The sequence below is a fragment of the Eulemur rufifrons genome, chromosome 14 (assembly GCF_041146395.1).
Source record: "Eulemur rufifrons isolate Redbay chromosome 14, OSU_ERuf_1, whole genome shotgun sequence".
Classification (NCBI taxonomy): Eukaryota; Metazoa; Chordata; class Mammalia; order Primates; family Lemuridae; genus Eulemur; species Eulemur rufifrons.
The window spans coordinates 12,554,821-12,579,292 of NC_090996.1; the positions used below are offsets into that span (position 1 = coordinate 12,554,821).

Genomic DNA, 24,472 nt, shown 5'->3' on the forward strand with positions numbered 1-24,472 from the left:
ATATACCTCCAAGTGTGCAGTTCTTGAATTTTCGAAGCTATTATTCTTATCACCAAGAGAGTATAGTATTCTAATAAAGAGAAGAGCGTATCTGAAAGTAACCAGTTGACTGACACTATCCTGTTTATGAAAGAGTATATGTACCTGACGATTCAAATCAAGTCTGTCAACACCACTGAGTGGCCTCCCAAAACAGGCCGCATGAGAAAAAAAATTCTTCCGCTGAGTTCTTCAATGTAGATATAAGAAAACCAGAGTCTGATAGCGTAAAGTTTTAATTCAGTCATGAGCATATATTTTTGTTTCTTTTAAGAAAGGCTACCTACAGTTTCCTCCTACCCTGATGATGAGCAGAGTCAGCTGATAATATAGAGTGAAGACATGGAAAGTGAATCTAAACACCAGAATGATTCAACTCTAAAGATTCTAAAGCTCCTTCTTCCCCACCCCACCCCCACAGAGTCTTACTCAGTTGTCCTGACTAGAGTGCAGTGGCATCATCATAGCTTACTGTAACCTCAAACTCCTGGACTCATGCAATCCTCCTGCTTCAGCCTCCCAAGTAGCTGGGACCATAGGTGCACACCACCACGCCTGGCTAATTTCTCCTATTTTTGGTAAAGACAGGGTTTCACTCTTGCTCAGGCTGGTCTCAAACTCCTGAGCTCAAGTCATTCTCCTGTCTCAGCCTCCCATAGGATTACAGGTGTGAGCCACCACACGCAGCCCTAAAGCTCTTCCTAATCAGAATCTTTAACAGATTTCCTTGATTTTTCTCCTTCAGTAATGCCTATCTTTTCCTACCCATCTAAGGTCCGAAGGAGTTAAACCAAGTCCTGACCATTTACTTTACTAGTATTTCAATCACTATCCATTTTACATTCTAAGGATTTGACTTTTTTATTTTAAAAAAAAAAGTTTCAGGTATTAAACAGCCAGTAGAATATATGTTACAGCACTATCTTTTAGGGTATTTGTTATTAATAGAAATAATGAAATGTTCTTTGGTACATTAAAAAAAATAAACAGGCCGGGCATGGTGGCTCAGGCCTGTAATCTCAGCAATTTGGGAGGCTTCGGTGGGACGATTGCTTGAAGCCAGGAGTTCAAGACCAGCCTGGGCAATATAGTGAGATCCCTGTCTCTATGAAACAAACAAAAAAAAACCCAACTTTAAAAATTAGCTGGGAATGGTGGTGCATGCCTTTGGTCCTAGCTACTCAGGGGGCTGGGGTTTGAGCCCAGGAATTTGAGGTTACAGTGAGCTATGATCCTGCCACTGCACTCCAGCCTGGATGACAGAGTGAGATCCTATCTCTTAAAAAAAAAAAAAAAAAAAAAAAGAAAAGAAAAAACAATAAGCAAAAGGAAAGAAATAGACACATGTAATGAAATATGTCTGAACCAATCTCTGCACAGCTTCTGTCATTTAAATATCTTGCTGTCCTGCTATTTTTTTGGACACCCAGGATGTATAGTGAATACCAACATTTAGCTGTTACACGAGCTGTTTAGTAAAGTTCTATCAGTATCTCTCTGCATTCAAAATAACTTTGCAGACACATAATTTGCTGATACACAGGCAATTTCACTCATGTAAGTGCCATACTAAAAATGGGAATATAAGCAATGTTCAGAGAAAGTATCCTTAATTATCCAAGCCTTTCCTAGAACACACCAGTCTTCACCCAATGAAGGTTATATAATATAGAAGGCTTGGGTTCACTTATTGACATCATCTACATTTTGTTACTTGGACTCTGTTAGGTAAGAAATAAAGATCTCATGGTTAATTTTTTTCCAAGAAATCTATTCTTTTAACTGAGAAGTAATATATGAATATGGTTACACACACATACACACAAAAAGCGCATACAGTGAAACTTTTCCTTCTAACCTCAATAAAGCTACCATTTACATTTTTTCCCCCTAGTATTGCTAGGAAACACCTAAACAGTTTTGAAAGAAAAAGAGAGAGAGAGAGAGAGAGAGAGAAAGGAAGGGAGGGAGGGCAGGAAAGAAAGGAAAGAAATTAACTGGAAATTACTGGTGTGGCAATAAAATCCCTAAAAGTATTGAGCACCTATCACGAGCTTCCATATGGAATTCTGACACTCCAGGGAAAGGCCCTTCACCCCCCTTCAGGCTCAGTTCTTCATTTACAAATTGATGGGGGATGTTGGATACACTAGATTATTTCTAATGATACATCAAATTCTAAAAGAGAATGAGTCTATGTAGTAGGTATAGTTTCAATTCTTGATGGCAAATATAAATGTTTTCACAAGGAAAAAACAACATGGAAAGAAGGCAGGAAATCTACTGTTTTAGTAAAAGGTGTGGTGCTAGTAAATTCTAGAATAAGAATCAGGAGCAGGCCAGGCGCGGTGGCTCGTGCCTGTAATCCTAGCACTCTGGGAGGCCAAGGCGGGTGGATTGTTTGAGTTTGGGAGTTTGAGACCAGCCTGAGCAAGATTGAGACCCCATCTCTACTAAAAAAATAGAAATTAGTTGGACAACTAAAAATATATAGAAAAAATTAGCCGGGCATGGTGGCACATGCCTGTAGTCCCAGCTACTCAGAAGGCTGAGGCAATAGGATTGCTTGAGCCCAGCAGTTTGAGGTTGAGTTTGAGGTGAACGAGGCTGATACCATGGCACTCTAGCTCGGGCAACTCTGTCTCAAAAAAAAAAAAAAAAAAAAAAAAAGAATCAGGAGCAAATTCATGTAATTCAGCCCAAAATGTTGCCTTTCTCAGGCACTAGCCTTCCACAAAGGGAGAAGATCTGCAAAATCACAGATGCTCACAGTTAGGTCTGTGGGTTCAGGTTTGTATGAATTTATTAATAATTAAAGTTCCTAAGTGGGAACCTTCTGCTTCCAGCCATGATGGAATAATAGGGATTGGATTTATCCTCTTGCCTGAGATGAAAACGAAAAAACAAAACAAAACAAAACAAAATGGCCAAGCAATATGACACATGCCTATAATCCCAGCTACACAGGATTGCTTGAGCCCAGGAGTTGAAGGCCAGCCTAAGGCAACATGGTTAGATCCCGTCTCTGAAAAAGTAAAAACAAGAAACAACAACAAAGGTACAGAATTCCACACCTTGCAAAATATCTTTCAAAAATAAAATTGAAACAAAGACATTTTCAGAGCAAAAAAACTTAAAATAATTCATCACTAGCAGATGTACACTATAAGAAATGTTTAAAAAGTCCTTCAGGCAGGGAAAGCAAGATACCAGGTGAAAATTTGTATTTACACTAAAAAATCAAAAATACTGTAAGTGGTAACTATGTGAATAAACATTTTCCCCTCATGACATAAATCTCTTTAAAAGATTTACTATTACTCTTTAAAGCAAAAACAAAATATGTATTGAGTTGATAACAAATATAAAAGTAAAATAGCACAAAGGCTGGGAGGAAGGAAAGCATACTATAATAAGATTCTTATCCTACAAATGAAGTGGTATAATATCATTTGGTGGCAGACTATGATAAATTAAAGGTATATATTATAAACTCTTAAGCAACCACTTACAAAGCATGCAATGATAGTATTAAGAAATTCAGAATCATTACTTTATTTACCATATTTAATAAAAGCTAAGAGCACATTAACTGTAACATGTTTCCTCAATTGCAGAGATGTTAAAATATAGAAAAATTTGTATCTCAGAATCAATAAAAAAAAGGAGGTTGTCACACATATTGATGTTAAAAAATAAGCAAATAGCATGTCAAAGTTGATTAAGTACCTTATAATTTTCAAACTATATTAATAATCTAGTTATCTAACAGATTCCAATCTACCAAGGAGCTGCATTTTTCTAGTTTATTGGTATACATATCTCATGACATCTACAAATTTTATATACACACAGACACAAACACATGAGATCACCCATAAAAGCTCTATGACTTCTCCTAGGGAAAGATAAAGTTCTACAGGTATGAATTATGGCTAGAAACCCTATGTTTTAGTCACAAGTCAAATGTGATAATTTAACAAATTATCCACTGAACAAATATTCAATCATTTACTTCACAACTGCATTATTTTTGGCTACCTAGTCCTAACTGAAATTGATGTCTCTTATCCTTAAGTTTACCTTTATTACTAATCAATACTAACATTTTTGTTAGGATATTTTTTAGATTTTTCATCAGGTAAGGGCTGGCCAATTCTATAGGACACTAAGAACACCGGCAAAGTGCGGGCTTTGGGCACTGGTCCCAGTTAATACACTAAATGGGAACTTTATACATGGAGCTGTGGTTTACCCAAACAGAAATAATACCTATCTTGTAATATTACAAAAACTGGCAGTTTAAACTGCTAAATGAGCATGAGTTTCTAGGGACTACTGGAGTAATATGATACAAAGAACAAAAAAGGCAGGCTATGAGCTACCAGGAGCCATGTCTGGATCTCATCACCACTTAATGGTTATTTGGTCCCAGTGAAGCGATGCAGCAGAGTTCAAACAATCACAGCCAATGAGTAACAGGGCCAGTCACACGTTTGCAACAATAGGAACGGCCGGGTCAGTGAAATGCTACAGCCAACCAAGGGTCTATGATGGAACTGCAAGAGCAGGTAGGAACAGAGGAGATCTCTGTGGGAAGAAAGGGTGAGAACAGACAGGCACAGTGGCTAGCACCTGTAGTTCTAGCTAGTGGGGAGGCTAGGGTAGGAGGATAGTGTGGGAGGATCGGGTAGGAGCCCAGGAGTTTGAGAGCAGCCTGAGTGATACATAAATCAAAAATATATCTGCAGGCTGTATGTTCCTTGAAAACATGGACTCACTTGTTCACCAATTGGGATACAGGCTGAGAACAGAGAAGGGGGTTCAATACTTATTGAATAAATATATGCATAAACCTTACTACCTATTAAATAGCGGGGCAGGGTGGGGAGGGGAGCTCTGAGCAACCTGAGTCACTAGGCAGGAATCTCTCCAAATCCTAATACTCATCACTTCTTTGGAACCACCTCTCGTCATTTCTCCTCAATCCCCATTTGCTGGTCTATATTGTCCCAGGACACTAGTTCTTTACCCAGCCTTCTTTGGATTAGGTGAAATAGTAACATTTTTAGACAAACAAAAACTGAAGAGTTTGCCACTAGCACTTCATCGTTAAAAGAAATTCTGAAAGAATGAGCTTCAATCAAGAAAAAAGATCTAAGACAGGAAGCGTAGGATGCAAGAGAGAATGATGACCACAGATTTCCAAAAGTAAATACAAAAAAAAAAAAAACCTGACTATATAAGATAATAATGTCTTCTATAATAAAAAAAATAGAACCAAAATGCCCAACAACAATAGCAGGTAAACAGGAAAGGAAATAATTTGCTCTTTAGTTCTTAGAGTTCTTAAGGCAGAGGGTAAAAATGATTAAGTTTAGACTTGGCAAGTTAAGAATGCATACTAAAATTTCTAGTCTAAGCAGGAAAGGAATGGAGTTCAAAATGCCCAAATTGGGAGTGAGGAATAAAAAACTGGAATGAGAAAAAATAATCCAAAAAAAGACAAGAAAAGAGGAACACAGAAAAACTATTTGAAATATAAAATGTAAAACATGGGAGTAGAAAAAAATCCAAATATACTAATCTTTACTGTGGCAGACAGAAAAACAAGTCTATAATATTTTGCAGTTCCTCTTATCAAGAAGGGATGTCTATTTCTCACTGTATTGTCTGCACTGTTTTTTTTGACTTCCCAAAGTCTCAAGAGAAGGTAGCAGATGTGACAATGTGTAGGGGTCCAGAGCCCAGGCCACAAGGTCTTGCCCCTTCACTCTCTTGGAACCCCAAGACCACCATGCTCTCAGGCTGTCAAGGTTGCTGGAAGCCTGGGCCAGCAACCTTGAGAATGAAATCTATTGTGGAAAGAAACCACATGGAGAGAGAGTCCCAGACATCCCAGCTGCTGCAGCACCTCAGCTAACGCCCCACACATGTAAATGAAGTCATCAGGGATGGGCTCAGCCCCAGCAGACCTGCCAGCTGAATGCAGCCACATGAGTGAACCCAGATAAGAGTGGCACATGGACCGCCAGCCAACTCTCAGACTGAGAAAGACACCTGACTGTTGTTTTAAAAGCTAATTACTTTGGGGCCGGGCGCGGTGGCTCACGCCTGTAATCCTAGCACTCTGGGAGGCCGAGGCAGGCGGATTGTTTGAGCTCAGGAGTTCGAGACCAGCCTGAGCAAGAGCGAGACCCCATCTCTACTAAAAATAGAAAGAAATTATATGGACAGCTAAAAATATATATAGAAAAAATTAGCCGGGCATGGTGGTGCATGCCTGTAGTCCCAGCTACTCGGGAGGCTGAGACAGGAGGATCGCTTGAGCTCAGGAGTTTGAGGTTGCTGTGAGCTAGGCTAACGCCACGGCACTCACTCTAGCCTGGGCAACAGAGTGAGACTCTGTCTCAAAAAAAAAAAAAAAAAGCTAATTACTTTGGAGCAGTTTGTTATGCACTAATAAGTAACTGATGCATTTATAATGAACATAAATGGAAAAAAGGAACACGTTTAAAAACCTGGACTCAAAAAAATGAGCAAAAAAAAAAAATAAATCCCACTAAATGCACTACTGTAAGAGGTACATTTAAAATATATGAATACATAAAATTGGAAGTAAAAGGGTACAAAGTGATATACCAAACAAATCCTTACTGAGAAAAGTTGATACTTCTTCCAAACAAGGAGCCAAAGGGGGGGGGGGGGAAATTGGTACTGCTAGATAGATGTTATAGGTAGGCAAAATAGACTTTAAGGAAAGAAAAATGGACTAAAGATAAAAAGAATCACTAATAACATATTGTTCAATTAATCACAAAGTTAACAAGTCTGAATTCATATGCATCTAACAAAATAGTCTCAAAATATATAAAGCAAAAATTGACAGATGTACAAGTAAAAATAAAATTTTTCTCAAAGGCAAAAAAAGATATAGAAGATTTGGCTAACATAATAACAAGCTTGATCTAACGGACATAATATACTTCACCGATTATAAGATGCATTTTCCCACATTTTAACATCTCTGAAATCAATTTTGATGTATACACATCATTGCCTACATATCTGTGAATTTGCTTATTATTACTAGAGGCATAACTAAACAACTGCTACTCCTTAATGTTTCAGTCAAAAACAAAAATTTAAGAACAATCTGATGAAGGAATTTGAGTCTTATCACTGCTACAAACTTGCATTGATACCTTCTGGTAAGATCAAGAAAGTCTCAGCATAAAAAATTTGCAAAATCTGAAAAAAATATCCAGGAGATAATAGAGGAGCACTCTTTAAGAAAATGCTGTGTCACCGATGCCTTCTATGGTGGCAATATCATGTAGAAAAACACAAATATCAACTATTCCGAGTAGAAAAATGATTCAGAAGAGACTGATTATGGAGAAGTTTCAGGAACACCTTGACCAACTTATTTCGCTCCTATGTCATTTTTTACATGTATGCACAACAGTAAAAAAAAAAAATCAACATTTAAATAAGTTGAAAGAAATATTAGTATAAATAAAACAACTCTAAGTAAGAAGCAATCATTGAGTCTGGTTTAAGTGCCAGCTTTTTTCTTAATGGAACATAAACTAATGATGCATCTTACAACTGATGCAGACAGGTTCAACAGGATCACTACACTCAACAGGTATGCAATGCACATTCTTTTCAAGCACATACGGGGGAAAAAAAGTCTTTGTCTCAAAAAAAAAAAAAAAAAAAAAAAAAGAGTCTCACTCTGTTGCCCAGGCTAGAGTGAGTGCCGTGGCGTCAGCCTAGCTCACAGCAACCTCAAACTCCTGAGCTCAAGCGATCCTCCTGTCTCAGCCTCCCGAGTAGCTGGGACTACAGGCATGCGCCACCATGCCCGGCTAATTTTTTCTATATATATTTTTAGCTGTCCATATAATTTCTTTCTATTTTTAGTAGAGGTGGGGTCTCGCTCTTGCTCAGGCTGGTCTCGAACTCCTGAGCTCAAACGATCCGCCCACCTCGGCCTCCCAGAGTGCTAGGATTACAGGCGTGAGCCACCGCGCCCGGCCGGAAAAAAAGTCTTAATAAATAAATAATCCTTAAAAAAAAAAGGATTGATGTGGTAGAGATGAAGTGGCTTTGCTTAACCTCTGGAGGTACCTTACTAAAAAGCAGAATTTAGAAAGCTCAAAATGACATTCCCAGACACTCTTACAATTTAGCTTCTAAAGATAGATTAGGGTCTGCCAATTGTAGGTGGTGCACAAGCCCCGAAAGAGAGAAGTGAAGCAGAGGTCCTCAACCTGCCCTTTTATAACAGGTTGCTTCTTAGCTAGCCAGCAAGGATGTGAATGGTGAGGACTTTCTGGAAGAGCATTCTATTTAGTGTTTGTTGTCTAGATTCTTAGGAATTGAGAGTTCATTCTAGCAGCAGAGGCTTCTTGATTCAGACTCTATGGACCCCATCACAGCTGGGGATACATATGGAACTCAATAGTTCCAAAGCTCACCTAGGAGGCAGGAGTTCCTCTGGTGACTCAATTCTGGAATTTCAGGTCAGATCCAACTCTTCCTAGCCATTCCCAGGGCTATGGCAAGCTCTCCAATCACATCATCCTTTCATGCTCAAAATACTTAGCATGCTTTATGTTTCTTGTATGTAACTGTTATAGTAAAGACCACATTCTCTGACCACAGAACAATCAAGTTAGAAATCAGTAACAAAACAGTGGCTAGGAAATAAGTATTTGTTTGGAAATAAATTTAAGAAACAATTCTAAATAAGTCATCGGCCAAAGAAGATATCATAATGTAAATTAGAAAGTACCAAGAAAATTATGATGTAAAAATACTATATATCAATACTTGCGTGCTACAGCTAAAAAAAAAAAAAAAACTTATTATAGAAAATCACAACTTAAAATGCTTATTTTAGAAAACAATTAAGTTGAAAAATGATAAGCTGCGCATTCACCTTTAAAAATTAGAAAAACTGTTCAAATCCGAAGAAGAAAATAATACGGGCTGGGCGTGGTGGCTCGTGCCTGTAATCCTAGCACTCTGGAAGGCTGAGGCGGGAGGACTGCTTGATCTCCGGAGTTTGAGACCAGCTGGACCAAGAGCAAGACCCCATCTCTACTAAAAATAGAAAAATTAGCCAGGCGTCGTGTTGTGAGCCTATGGTCCCAGCTACTCGGGAGGCTGAACCTAGGAGTTTGAGGTTGCTGTGAGCTAGGTTGACTCTATGGTACTCTAGCCTGGGCAACAGAGGGAGACTCTGTCTCAAAAACAAGAAAAGAAAATCATACAGAAAAGAAATTGATTTTTAAAATACAATCAGTACAACCACTTTGGAACATAGTTGGACAGTTCTTCAAAAAGTTAAACATAGAGTTTGCATATGACCCAGCAATTCCACTCCTAGTTATATAACCAAAAGAAGTAAAAACATATGTCCACACAAAAACTTGTACCCAAATGCTCAAAGCAGCACTATTCACAGTAGCCAAAAGGTGCAAACAACTTAAACATCCATCATTGCATGAATGGATTAAAAAAGTATGGGGGGTGTGTGTGTTATAGTGGAATATTATTCAGCCATAAAAAGGAATGAAGTACTGATACATGCTACAACAAAGATGAACTTTGAATACAATATGCTAACTGAAATGAGCCAGCCACAAAAGACCAAATATTATATGATTCAAATTATAGGAAATATCCAGAGTAGGTCAAGAACAGATAAAACAAATTTGTGTTGATAGAAATCAGAATAGTGGGTAATCCGGGGAGGTGGAAGGTACTGCCTAAGAAATGACATATCAGAGCCTTTGTGATGTTGCAGATGTTGTCTATTTTGATTTGAGTGGTAGATACAGAAGTGTGTGTATATGTACAGATGAAAAACAGCTTTTATACGCTTAACATTTGGGACCTTTATTTATTGCCCTTAAAAGTCTATGTCCCAATAACTGATCCCTTTTAATCCTTGACAGAGAGAGGGAAGAATTTCCTGAAAAAGACACTAAAATAGCATTCTATTAATAATAATCTGTTGCACATGAACAGAACCAATGCTAATCCACCTAGGAAGACTTTGGCACAATCTTGTCTGAGGTAAAAGCATGAGTCAGTTGGTCTCACTGCCACCTCTGCCTTACACCCCAGTGGCTCTGAAATACAAAGCACCAAGGGCAAGTCCCAGCAGTGCTATAATGGACACTGGGGGAGGGGGACTTTTCCTTTTTAGAGCAATTACTAATTATAGAATAACATACTTCAATAAAATCTAAAATCCACCAACTATTAAGTACACCATTACTTTATGTTCTGTTAAAGAAAAAATACTAATACAACTAACTTTAAGATGCCAAACTGTAAGACACACTCCAATTTCAAAGAGATTAAGATGCGTATCTAAGAATCAATCACATACAGCTATAAAGAATGCTTACTTTGTAACAGAACAGAATTTCTTTAAAATTGGTTTTTGGAGCAGATAAAAAAAATTACTAATTGTTCTATAAGATAATACCTTTGATACTGCGATTATTCTTCCAAGTCTCCTTCTACCTTATGTATACACATCACCAGAATAAGGTAGATAAGAATTTTTGTACACTACAAAGATGACAGATAAAATTAGCAATAAACTAGGCATTACAGCAGTCATTGCAAGTTGTGTTGTTCTGTTTTGAGATAGGGTCTTGCTCTGTTGCCTGGGCTAAGACATGTTTTAAATAACTGCTTTGTATTAACATAGTGTTCCATGCAAAACAAACAAACAAACAAACAAGCATGGTGCTACAATCCTATCCAAATCAGCCTTTTGGACTCATATACAAACATCCTCTTGACAACCAACACGCAAACCCACAATTGTTGCTCTTCCTGCTTGGTGATGTAGTCAACCACCATCAAGCAACAGGAGAACCACTGCGATGGCATGTGTCTTACTGATTACAATAGTAAAGGACAGTTTACTCCCTGGTTCCATCTGGCAAAACTAAACATAACAGCCAGGACTTACCCAGCTCTCTGGAATCCATATTGAAAGTGCTTCATTTGAATCACTGATTCCAGCTCATTTTCTGTAACAGTTTCTTACAACATAGTCTATAGACCTTCTCCATCAGAATCACTTGGAGGTACTTGCCTAAAGTACCTCCCCAAGCCACCAAATCAGAACCTTTGTGTATGAAGTCCAGGATTCTGAATTTTAATAGGCTCCCAAAGGATTTTGTTCAACACTGAAATTTGAGAACCACTGCTAAAATGTAGCAATGAATATATAAGTCTTAAACTCAAATCATGAAATAGTTCGGAGCCTGAATTCCGCAGCTAATCTTCCTGTCTCAAATCTTGTCTCTGCCACATACTAGCTGTGTGACCTTGGACAACTTACCTAACCCCTCTATGCCTAAGTTTCCTCACCTGCAAATGGGATACTACTACTATCTCAGCTAATCAAAAATCTCTTCTTGAATGTTATCTGAAATTTCAAAATAAATATTATATCACAAATTAAATATTTTTAAGATTTTGAAAAATACACATTACCTCAATCACAAAAAATTAATAATGGACATTGAGACTTCCTATCCTAGATAACTGAAAGACAGAAATAATTTTTGACATCAAACCTGATTAACTGACTTTTTTTTTCCCCACAGCCAGAAGTTGTGGTTGGGGGAGGAGGAGGAACAGCTTCACAAATGCACGTGAAAAAAAACATGTAATGACACTTTGGAAGAGAGCTTGGCAGTTTCTCCCACAGCTAAACAGTCTTATAATACAATCTACCAATTGCACTCCTAGGAATTTACCCAACTGAGGTGGAAACAACGTCCATATGAAAACCTGCTATAAATGTTTATAACAAGCAGCTTTATTTATAATTGCCAAAAACTGGAAGCAATGAAGATGTCCTTCAATAGGTGAATAAACTATGGTGCATTCAGACAATGAAATATTATTCATTGATAACAACGAATGAGCTATCAAGCCATGAAAAGACATGGAAAAACCTTAAATGTATATTGCTAAGTGAAAGAATCCAATCTGAAAAGGCTATATATATGACTTCAACTATGTGACATTCTGCAAAAGGTAAAGCTATAGAGACAGAAAAAGGATCAATGGTGGCCAGGGACGTGGGGAGGGATGAATACTTGAACACAGGGGACTCTTTGAGCAGTGCAACTCTTCTGTATGATACTGTAATGGTGGATCCATGTCATTACACACTTCTCAGAACCCACAGACCTACACAACCCAAAGAGTGAATCCTACTGTAAGTTATAAACTTTAGTTAATAATATCTATATTGGTATATCAATTGTAACAAACGTACCACACTAATATAAGATGTTAATAAGAGGGAAACTATGAGCCAGAGGGGAGCAGATGGGAACTCTGTACTATCTGCTCAATTTTTATGTAAATCTAAATCTGTTCTAAAAAATAAAGTCTATTAATATCATTTTAAAAATAGGGATAATGACATCCAAAGTTACAAAATAATTCTCTAAAACAACTTTCTGAAAGTCAGCTCTGACAATTTAATCAACCCAAACTTCCAACAAGTCCTACTGAAGATCCAACAGAAGATGAAAGAAGATTCCTTATTGGATTTCAAATGAGTCCTCAACTACGATGTCAGGAAAATATCACCTAAAATTTGAGATTAGAATGTATTCTTTTCATTAAAGTTATTTTCAAAACCTTTGTCCTTGGGAGCTTCATTAAGTTGGGAGATAAAAACATCTTTATAACCAACTTGCTGCATCCACAGGTGGAATTTTGGCTAAAAATTGCATAAAATCTGAATCCATATCCATGCTGTTGGTGTCACCAAAAGAAACCCTCAGTGCATGCCAGTCCTTTTTTTCCCCAATTCATTTCATAAGCTCTGATGAATTCTGACATGACCTCACCCATCTAGAGTAGGCTTAGGAAAGAAGTATTTTTTCTTCCACAGCATCTGTAAGTACCTTTCGAAAAGAAATGGTTGGGACTTCATTGGTAGATTCATCACACTTAAATAATGCTTAAATGGCACCAAAAGAAGCAAGGGGCAAGGATCTTTTGTAAAACTTTAAGTCTTCAATTTGATGTTTGATTACAAAATGGACAAATAAGTATTCTGGAATTTCTTCTCAATTTCCCTGGCAGTACTTACTAAAATATAGATTAAAATCATGTCTCTTCCCTGCTTAAAACAAATGCGACTTCCCACTTGGCTCAGAATAAAATTCAGCCCCCTCACCTGAGCCTACAGTGCCCTCCCTGATTGACCCCATCTGCTTCCACCTGCCCCTATCCATGTCCCAAGCACCCAGCTCCCTCCAGCTCCCTCCAGCTCCCTCCAGCTCCCTCTGCTGGCTCCCTTCCTCTCCTTTAGACCTCAGCCCTAACATGGCTTCCCTGATCTCTCTGTCTCCAGGATCCCCAGTTCCTCGCATAATCATTTTCTATAAGACATCACTGTTTTATTTTTTTCATGGCACTTAGCATTATCAAAAGTGTTTCCAAAGCAGTACTGAATGACGACTAAATGCATGTGCTATGGAATCACACTGCGGAGCTTGACTCCTGGCTCTGCCACTTAATTAGCTTTGTGAGATCAAACACCTGTGCTTCACTTTTCTCACTTAAAAATTTTTAATTATGGCAAAAATATGTAACATCAAATCTATCAACCTTTTTTTTTTTTTTTGAGATGGGGTCTCACTATTTTGCCCAGGCAGGTCTCAAACTCCTGGCTCAAGAGATCCTCCCACCTCAGCCTCCAGAGTAGCTGAGATTACAGGAGCATGCCTCCACACCCAGCATCAACCATTTTTAAGTGTACAGTTCAGGGTTGCCAAAAAAAAAAAAAAAGTGTACAGTTCAGTACTATTAAGTACATTCACACTGTTGTACAATCATCACCGTTATCCATTTCCAGAACTCTTCATCTTGCAAAACTGAAACCATGTTCCCATTAAATACTAACTCCTCATTCCCCCTTCCCTTAGCTCCAGGCAACCACCATCCTACTTTCTATCTCGATGAATTTGATTATTCTAGGTATTTCATATAATTCGAATCATACAGTATTTGTCTTTTTTGTGATTGGTTGATTGCACTCGGCATAATGAATGTCCTCAAGGTTCATCTATGTTGTAGCATATGGCAGGGTTTCCTTCCTTTTTAAGGCTGAGTAATAATTCATTATATGGATGGACCACATTTTGTTTATCCATTCATCTGGCTAAGGACATTTGGGTTGCTTCCACCTCTTGGCTACTGTGAAGGATTGTATGGTAATTCTATTGCTAATTTTTTGAGAATCCTCCATCCTGTTTTCCACAGCAGCTATACCATTTTACATTCCCAAAAACAGTAGGCAAAGATTCCAATTTCTCCACATACTTGTTTCATCATCTCTAATAGGGATAATAATAGTAACTACTTCACCAGATTGTTGTACATAGAACTGCTATGTTTTAATGTTATTAGTAGCATCCCCTGATTCATTGTTTAGTTTGTCTCCTTCCGCGAGAATATCAACTTCCAAAGACAAAGCTCTTGTTTGCCCGTTTCATCACTGAATTCCCAGCACCAAGAACTGTGACTAGCACATAGCAGGTGCTCAGAAATATTTGCTGAGTTATGACAGTACTCAGAACACAGGCTTTTCACAAAAGTTTCTCCAGGGATGAGAGATTGTTTGTTTATTAGTTCTTTGCAGTTAAAAGAGCTATTTCATTCATTTTCATGGTCTTAGTGGATTCTGAAAATATGCCCCAGCACTGTCCATTGTTACATGGTATAGGAAACGATTGGAGGGGAAAAAATCTCCAACACCATTTTAATAAGATTTCCATAATTTTGTGTCAATTTTAAAGTCAAGAGGGCTTTAATGACATTAGTGTCTAGCATTTTAAAGATCTACAACACAATGAGGGAGTCTGCTCTGATTCTTTGCGATACAATCTCAATCCCAGGAAAGTATCCCATCTTTTGCCATTGTCTTTACCCAATCGAAGAAAAAATTTTAATATCCATGGCGCTCAACCCCTAGGGGCCTTGAGAACCTACGGTCCAGGGAGGTACAGTTCCCAAAGTGTGACTATCTCACTATCTCTGTATTCTCTTCAGGTCTCTGAGGCATAATCTCATCCACTCTCCTGCTAGATTCCTCTGTTAACTCAAGACAACATCCAAGTAGAAGATGAACATTAATCCTTAGAAGCCAGCAAAGCAAGAACCTACCACAGTGGCCCAACCCTGAGGAGAAACCATTCTCTTTGGACGTTCTGAGTACCCTGAGAACTCGGCTTCAGCCACTTCAGAGCTGCACAGCCTCAAACACATATACATACAGGAACTCTTCTTGGCAGCCTTTCAGGAAGGCTACGGAACACAGGGAGGAAACAGAAACTGACATAGCCCCCCTACACCAGGTAATATAGTAACTGGAACATTTTAGAAGACATATTTTTAATTCAAAGTTTTTGGGGGACCCATCTTAGACCATATAAATAACAACAGGCTAAAAAAAGAAAGTGTACTCATACCTCCAATTTTGAAATGCCTAAAAAAGATGGATTCATGGCTAGATCAGAGATGGATAAATGGATATGTGACAAAGCATACATCACAAAAGGTTAATTGTAGATTTTATGTGATGAGTTTGTGTGTAAGTCACTGTATAACTTTTTAAACTTTTCTGTATATTTGAAATTTTCGTAATAAAATGTTAAAAAATATTTTGAAAATTCAAAACATAAATTTTAAAAGCTTTATTGATTATTAGAGAATGCTACAAATTTCTAAACAATTTTAATGGTATTTTCCCTTAATTTTCTGTACAAGGAATGGTTTACAAAAAAGGTTAGTTTTATTTTCTCCTCAAATATTCTAAGTATTACTAAATAACCTACACCATCCAGCTCTTCAAAACCATACAAACTGGTGTTATTTACAAACGAAAGTACATATGTTCAGCCCTGGAGTTCCCCTATGGGAACTAAGAGGGCCACATTTCTCCTAGCATGCTACAGCCCAGGAGTGACTTTAGAGGCTAAACAAATTGAGCGTACTCTAACCAAACCACATGAAAAAAATTAAAAATTAACACGTATTTAGCAAGGACAACTTGCTAATTCAAGAAACAAATAAAATCTATAGATCTATTGTTTCCTTCTCATCTAACCTGAAGAACACATAAGATTGGTAAGATTTCCCACAGTAATATAAAATTACCATCTATAATAAAAACTGATTTAAGACTAATATTGAGCCAGGTATGGTGGCATTGGCCTGTAGTCCCAGCTATTTCAGAAGCTGAGGTAGGGAGATTGCTTGAGTCCAGGAGTTCCAGGCAACAGTGAGCTATGATCATGCCACTGTACTCCAGCCTAGGCAACAAAGCAAGATCTTATCTCTAAAAAAATAAAAAAATAATAAAAAAATAAAGAAATGACTAATGTTGGCTAATGCTAACATTCTCTGCCTGAAAGGCTGAACCTCCTTGCCACCATAGGCAAGTGCTGCCCAATTATATTGTTAGTATAGAGACAACAGTATTTTCTTATCTTAATTTTGATCAGCTTTAGACAAAAGAGTAAGGTTCTTTTGGTAAATAAAAAAGACAAAACTTTAAACAAAATCCAGCCTACACAAAACTACAGAGTTATTTTGTACATGAAGAAAATGGGATGGAATACCCCCTCTTCCTTTGAGGAGAATGATATCTATATATCTATTACTTCTCAAGCATTTTGAAAGAATACTGGTAGATTTTAGAACACCACTTCACGATATGGAGCATGGGAGTCAACAAAGAAAATCCCAGAGAGATGAACATTACCAGAAAGTTCTTGATTATTCCATCAATTCTAATAAGCCAAAAGCAGAAGATGCTCCACAGTTAACAGGGGCACTTGATAATCGTCCAGAAAGGTACAATTTCCCTAAAATAAATGAGGACAAAGTAGGCGGGCTGAAAAAAGTATTTAAAAAAAAACAGCTGAAAACTTCCTAAATGTGGCTAAAAAAACAAACAAATAAACAAACAAAAAAACCCACACTACAAATTCAAGAAACTGAACAAACTCCAAACAGAATAAATCCAGAAATCTATATCAAGGCATATCATACATATACTTCTGGAGAAAAAAGTCTGAAATCAGCCATAAAAAATAACACCTTACCTATATTAGAAAGATAATTTGAATGACAGTGGGTTTCTCATCAAACCATAATGGCCAAAGGAAGTAGCACAACATTTTTCAAGTGAAAAAAGAAAAGAACTGTCAAGCCTGAATTCCGTATCTGGCAAAATTATCTTTTGGGAATGAAGGGGAATTTGAGACATTCTAAAATGAAGGAAAACTAAAGAATTTGTTACCAGCAGACCTACCATAAAAGAATGGCTAGAGGAAGTTCTTTACATAGAAAGGAAATGATAAAAGAAAAAAATCTTAGAATATTAGAAAATAAGGAAGAACAGAAATAATAAAAATATGTCTAAGTACAATAAACTCTCCTTCTACTCTGAGTTTTCTAAATTACGTTTCATGGTTGAGGCAAAAATTATAACACTGTCTGATGTAATTCTCAATGTATATAGAAGAAATATTTAAGAAAATTATAAATTGGGGCAAGTAACGGACATAAAGGGAGGTAAGAAATCTATTTCATTTGAACTGGTAAAATGATGACACCAGTAGACTGTAATTATATATTTATATCATTACATATTATACAAGACATATACACATACATACACCTAGAACAACCACTTAAAAAGCTATACAAAGAGATACATGCATTCATTAACAACAGAGATACAGCAAACTGGAATTCTAAAGTGTTCAAGTAACTCACAGGGAAAAGAGAGAAACAAAAAAAAAACAACATACAGAACACAAAAAATGAAATGGCAGACTTAAGCCCTAATGTATCAACAATCACCATAGATGTAAAAGGTCTAAATATAAATATTAAATATTAAGAGAGAGACTGGCAGAGTAGAATTTTTAAAAAATATGTATGACCTGGCCAGGAATGGTGGCTCATGCCTGTAATTCTAGCACTTTGGGAGGCAGTGGCAGGACGACTGCTTGAGGCCAGGGATTCAAGACCAGCCTGAGCAACATAGTGAGATCCCATTTCTACCAAAAACCAGAAAAATCAGCCAGGCATGGTGGCGCACACCTATAGTTTCAGCTACTTGGGAGGCTGAGGCAGGAGGATAGCTTGAGCCCAGGAGTTTATGATTGCAGTGAGCTATAATGACACCACTGCACTCTAGCCCAGGCAACAAAGCAAGACCCTATCCCAAAAAAATAAAAAATAAAAAAAAGATATGTCATGCACACATTAATCAAAAGAAAGCAGGACTGGCATTACTAATATCAGCTACAGGAGACTTCAGAGCAAAGAATATTACCATAGACAGACAGAGGCTGCAAAATATGTGACTCCAACAACAGAAAGAAGAGATAGATAAATCGACAATTATACCTGGAGATATAAATGCCCCTCTCTCAATAATTACTACAACAATTAGACCAAAATACTAGCAACGATGGAGAAGAACTCAACAACGCCATCAACCAACAAGCTCTAAGAGACATTGTAGAACACTCCCAAACAATTCTCTTCAAGTGCCCACAGAAAATTTTAGTAGGCTGTATAATTGCTCCCCAAAGACATCCAGGTCCTAATCTCTACAACCTTTGAACGTTACCTTATGTGACAAAAGGAACTCAGTGGATATGATTAAGAATCTTAGATGGGGAGATTATCCAAAGGAGATCTAAAGGTAATCAGTAATGTCCTTATGAGGAGGAGGCAGGGGAAATTTGACACAGAAGGAGGCAATGTGATAAGTGAAGCAAGATGCTAGGCTGCTGGCTTTGAAAATGGAGAAAGGGGTTATGGGCCAAGGAATACAAGAAATGCAGCTCTAGAAGCTAGAAAAGGCAGGAAAATGGACTCTCCCCGCCTCCCCCTCCCCTCCCCCCCCCCCCCGCCCCACCCCGCCAGAGGGAATATGGTCCATCGGATACTTGTTTTGGCCCAGTGAAAATGACTTATCTCCAGAACTGTACAAAAATAAAAGTGTGTTATTTTAAGCCACAAAATTTGTGGTAATTGTTACAACAGCCATAGAAAACAAATACAGATTTTGGTACCTGGAATTAGGGTGCTGCTATAACAAATATCTAAAAATGTGGAACTGGCCTTTGAATTGTAAGGGGCAGAGACTGGAAGAACTCTGAAGAGAATGACAGAAAAAGCCTAGATTGCCTTAAACAGATTGTTACTAGAAATATGAATGTTAAAGACTATGCCACTGAGAACACAGGGGGAAGTGAGGAGCATAGTAAAGAAAGTCTGTATCATCTTAAAGAACACCTAAATCATCATGAACACATTGTTGGTAGAAAAGTGGACATTAAATGTATTACTGGTGAGGGCTCAGAGCTACCTATTTTTGGAAACTATTACATACTGGCAGAAAGCATAGCTGAACTTTCTCCTGCAATTGTGTGAAAAACAGAACTTGTAAGTGGTGAACTTGGATATTTAACTGAGGCAATTTCCAAGCAAAGTGTTAAAGGTGCAACCTGGCTTCTTCTTGTTGGTTATAGTAAAATACAAGAGAAAAAATAAAGAGAAAACTATTATGCAAAAAGAGACCAGGACTTAATTTGGGAAATTCTGAGCCTATCCAGATTGCAAAAGACAAAATTAGGAGATTCACTGTCAGGAAAACATGCTGTAAAGAAAAAGCCAAGAGTATGGCTGGCCAATGGTTGCTAGTGCTTTGTAAGAATTAAAAGGTCAGAATATTCATTCACACAGAAAACTCTGAAAAGATTAAGCCTGTCACTCATGGATCTCATCAATCATCTCAGCAGAAGCCAGCAAAAGAAATGAGATTGTACAGGAAAGATCTGTGGGGGGCCCTCTTGTCTAATGGAGTGAATCCCTGTGAAATACACAGAGACCCACAAGATTTTTGAGAACTTTGTAACAGTAGAAACTGTGCCAGCTTGGAATGAAAAGGACAGAGAGAGGACAAAACAAAACAAAGCTATTGAACTCTCAAAATTCTATAGACAGGAAAACAGGCTGATAAAACTACTCAGCTACACACACTACCCTTCAAGGAAAAGGAAAGATGTTTCTGTGGGTAGAGCCTTGGGCCCAGAGGGTGGAGCCTCAAGCCACAGAGGATTACTTCTAGGCCTTGAAATCTAATGGAATTTTACTAGTTGGGATGTTGAAGTTGCTTGGGATTGGTGACTCTTTTTTTCCTTCCATTTTTCTCTTTTTTGGAAATGGAATGTCTATAACCGCTATCCTATGCCTGTCCCACTATTGTATTTTGGGAAGAGATAACTTGTTTTCTAGCTTTGCAGGTCCACAGAGGGAAAGGAATTTTGTCCCAGGATGGATTATACCCAGTCTCACCCACACCTGTTTGAGATGATGAGATTTGGGACTTCTGAGTTAATGATATTTAGATGAGATATTTTCAACTTTGAGTTGACACTATATAGGTTGAGACTTTGGGGGATGTTGGGATAAAACGAATGTATAGTCAGCCCTCTGTATCCTTGGGCTCTGCACCCATGGATTCAAATCAACCATGGATAGAAAATACAGTATCATGAGATGCGTAACTTGTGGACATGGAAGGCCAACCTTCCACAGGTTCCACAGGGCCAGCTGTGGGACCTGAGCATCCATGGGTTTTGGTGTGCAAGGGGGTTCCTGGAACCAATCTTCCAAGGATACCAAAGGACAACTGTATGTTGCATGTGGAATAGATACTAATTTCTGGGAGGCAGATGACAGCCTATGGTAGGCTGAATAATGGCCCTTCAAAGATATCCAGGTCCTAATCTAATATGTATTAAACTAACAGAACCATATACCATAATAGACCATATCCTGGTGCATAAAACCTCAATAAATTTTTAAAAGAACTGAAGTCATACTAATATGCTCTCTGACCACAACAGAATCAAACCAGAAATCAGTAACAGAAAGATAATAGGAAAGTCTCTAAATACATGGAAACTAAACAATATATCTCTAATCCATGTGATAAACAAAAAGTCTCATGGGAATTTTTTTAAAAATGCACTGAACTGGCCAGGAATGGCGGCTCACACCTGTAATCCTAGCACTCTGGGAAGGCCAAGGCGGTGGAAGACTGCTTGAGATCAGGAGTTCAAGACCAGCCTGAGCAAGAGCAAGACTCCATCTCTATTAAAAAAAATAGAAAAATTATTAATAACCGGCTTGGTGGTATGTGCCTGTAGTCCCAGCTACTAGGGAAGCTGAGGCAAGAGGATCGCTTGAGCCCAGGAGTTTGAGGTTGCAGTGAGCTATGATGATGCAACTGCACTCTAGCCAGGGTGACAAGGTGAGATTCTGTCTAAATAAATAAATACTACACTGAACTTAATGAAAAGACAATCTCATCAAAATTTGTAGAGCATAGCTAAAGCAGTGCTAGGAGGGAAATTTACAGCATTAAAATAATTTTGTTAGAAAAGAGGGAAAGTATCAAATCAATAATCTAAATCCCCATCTCAAAAAACTAAAAAAGAACAAAAATAAACCTAAAAGAAGAAGAAAATAATAAAGAACAAATATCAATGAAATTGAAAACAGAGAAATAGAGGGAAAAAAATCAATGAAACAAAAAAGCTAACTTTAAAAAGACAGATAAAATTGATAACCTTCTAATAAGATCAAAAGGGAAAAGAGGTCAGGCATGGTGACTCATCCCTGTAATCCTAGCACTTTGGGAGGCTGAGGGGGGGAGGAATGTTTGAGGTCAAGAGTTTGAAACCAGCCTGGGCAACATAGTGAGATTCCACCTCTACAAAAAATTAGAAAAATTAGCTGGGTGTGGTGGCACACACCTGTAGTCCAGCTACTCAGGAGGCTAAGGCAGGAGGATCACTTGAGCCTAGGAGTTTGAAGCTACGGTGAGCTATAATGACACCACTGCACTCTACCATAGGCAATAGAGCAAGACCCTGTCTCAAAAAAAAAAAAAAAGAAAAAAGAAAAGAAAAGAAAGAAAAGGCACAAATTACCATGATAAGGAATGAAACAGGATATCACTACAGTCTCTTGAAATATTAACAGAATAAAGAAATACTACAAACAACTACACTGATATGAAACGCACAGTTCCTTGAAGAATACTACTGCCACTCACCTAAAATGAAATAATTTGAAGAGCCTATAATACTAAACAAAATTGAATTTGTAATTTAAAAACTTCCAAAAAGAATCCTCCAGGTACACATTATTTCACTGGAGAATTCTACTAAACATAAAGAAGAATTAACATCAATTCTGCACAATCTCCGAAAATACAGAACACTTTCCAATTCATTTTATAAAGTTAATATTACCCTAATACCAAAATGAGACAAAGACAATACAAAAAAAATTATTAACCAATATCTCTCATGAATACAGACATAAAAGTCCTTAACAAAATATTAGGAAATATAATTCAGAGAGATATATATACACACATACACATACACACACACACACCCCTGCCCCCAGAACCAAGCAGGGTTTATTCCAGGGACAAAAAGCTGGTTCGATATTCCAAAATGAATAATGTAATCCAACATATTAACAGGCTAAAGAAGAAAAATCATATCAATTAATACACAAAAAAGGGGAAAAAATTCAACACTAATTCATGATTAAAACCTATCAGTCACTAAAAATAGAGTGGCATTTCCTCAACCACATATAGTACATCTACCAAAAAATATCATACATACATACATATAGCTAACCTCATACTTAAAGGTGAGAAAGACCTCCAATACTGGGAATAGGGCAAAGATTTTGCTATCATTAATATTCAGAAAGCAATGAATAGCAATGAGATATTAAAAGGATAAAGAAATATTACAAACAACTAGTACAGGAAGTTCCAGCCAGTGCAATAAAGACAAGGAAATACAAGGTACACAGAATACAAGGAAAAAGTAAAAGTATCCCTATTTGCAGATTACAGGATAGCCTATATAGAAAATCGCAAAAGAATTTAACCAAAAAAAACCTTATAAGTGAGTTTAACAAAACTGCAGGATATATCAACATATAAAAATCTATTGTATTTCTAAATATTAGAAATGAACATGTAGAAAACAAAATTGAAAATGCAACACCACTACCATCCCCCCACAAAAAAAGAAAAATACTTGGGTATAAATCTAACAAAACATGTATAGGACTTGTATGCTGAAAGCATACAAAACACTGATGAAAGAAATAAAAAAAATCTAAATAAATGGACAGACATATTATGTTTACAGATTGAAAGGCTCACCATAGTAAAGATATCAGTTCTCCCCAGTTGATATATAGGTTTAATATCATTCTTATCAAAATTCCAACAAGATTTTTTGTAGAAACAGCAAAGATCATTCTCAGATTTATAATGGTAAGTCAAAGGAATTAGAAAGCTAGAACAATTTTGAAGAAAAACTTAAGTTAGAGGAATCACTCTCCCTGATTTCAAGACACATATTATTCAAGACTGTGGTATTAGCAGATAGACACACAGAACAATGGAACAGAACAGAGAACACGAAAGAGCCCACACTCATACAGCCACGTGATTCTTGACAAAGATGTAAAGTAATTCAATGGAGGAAGGATATTCTTTTCAACAAATGGTGCTGCAGCAATTTGATATTCATAGGCAAAATAACGAACCTTGATTTAAACTTCATACTTTACACAAAAATTAACACAAACTATATCACAGGTTTAAATGTAAAACTATAAAACTCCTAGAAGAAAACAGAGAAAATCTCTGGGAGCTAGGGCTGAGTAAAGAATTCCTAGACATGACACCAACATGACTAAGAATCCATAAAAGAAAAACAAAAACCAATACATTAGACCTCATCAAAATTAAAAACTTTTGTTCTGCAAAGTGTTAAGAGGATGAAAAGATAAGCTACAGACTGAGAGAAAATATTTGCAAGCCATGAATTTGATAAAAGACTCATATCTAGAATTTATAAAGGACGCTCAAAACTCAGCAATAAAAAGCAAACAATCGAATTAGAAAATGGGCACAACAAATGAACAAACATTTAACCAAGGAAAGTATGGCAAATAAGCACATGAAAAAATGTTCAGTTCAGCATCACCAGTCATTAAAGAAATGCAAATTAAGACCACAATCAGATTTCACTACACATCTATTAAAACAACTAAAATTAAAAATAGTGACAATAGCAAAGGCTGGAAAGGATGTGGAGAATCTGGATCTCTCGTACATTGCTAGTGGGAATGTAAAATATTACAGCCCTCTGGAAAGAGCTTGTCAGTTTCTTATGAAACTAAGCATACATTTACCATATGACCCAGCAATAATCACTCTTGGGCATTT

At 37.3% G+C, this 24,472-nt stretch overlaps 1 protein-coding gene across 3 annotated transcripts in view; it reads right to left on the bottom strand.

Moving 5' to 3' along the window:
- Positions 1-24,472, bottom strand: part of CYTH3 (cytohesin 3) — a 103,292-nt gene that overhangs the window by 31,943 nt on the left and 46,877 nt on the right. The window lies entirely within an intron of this gene.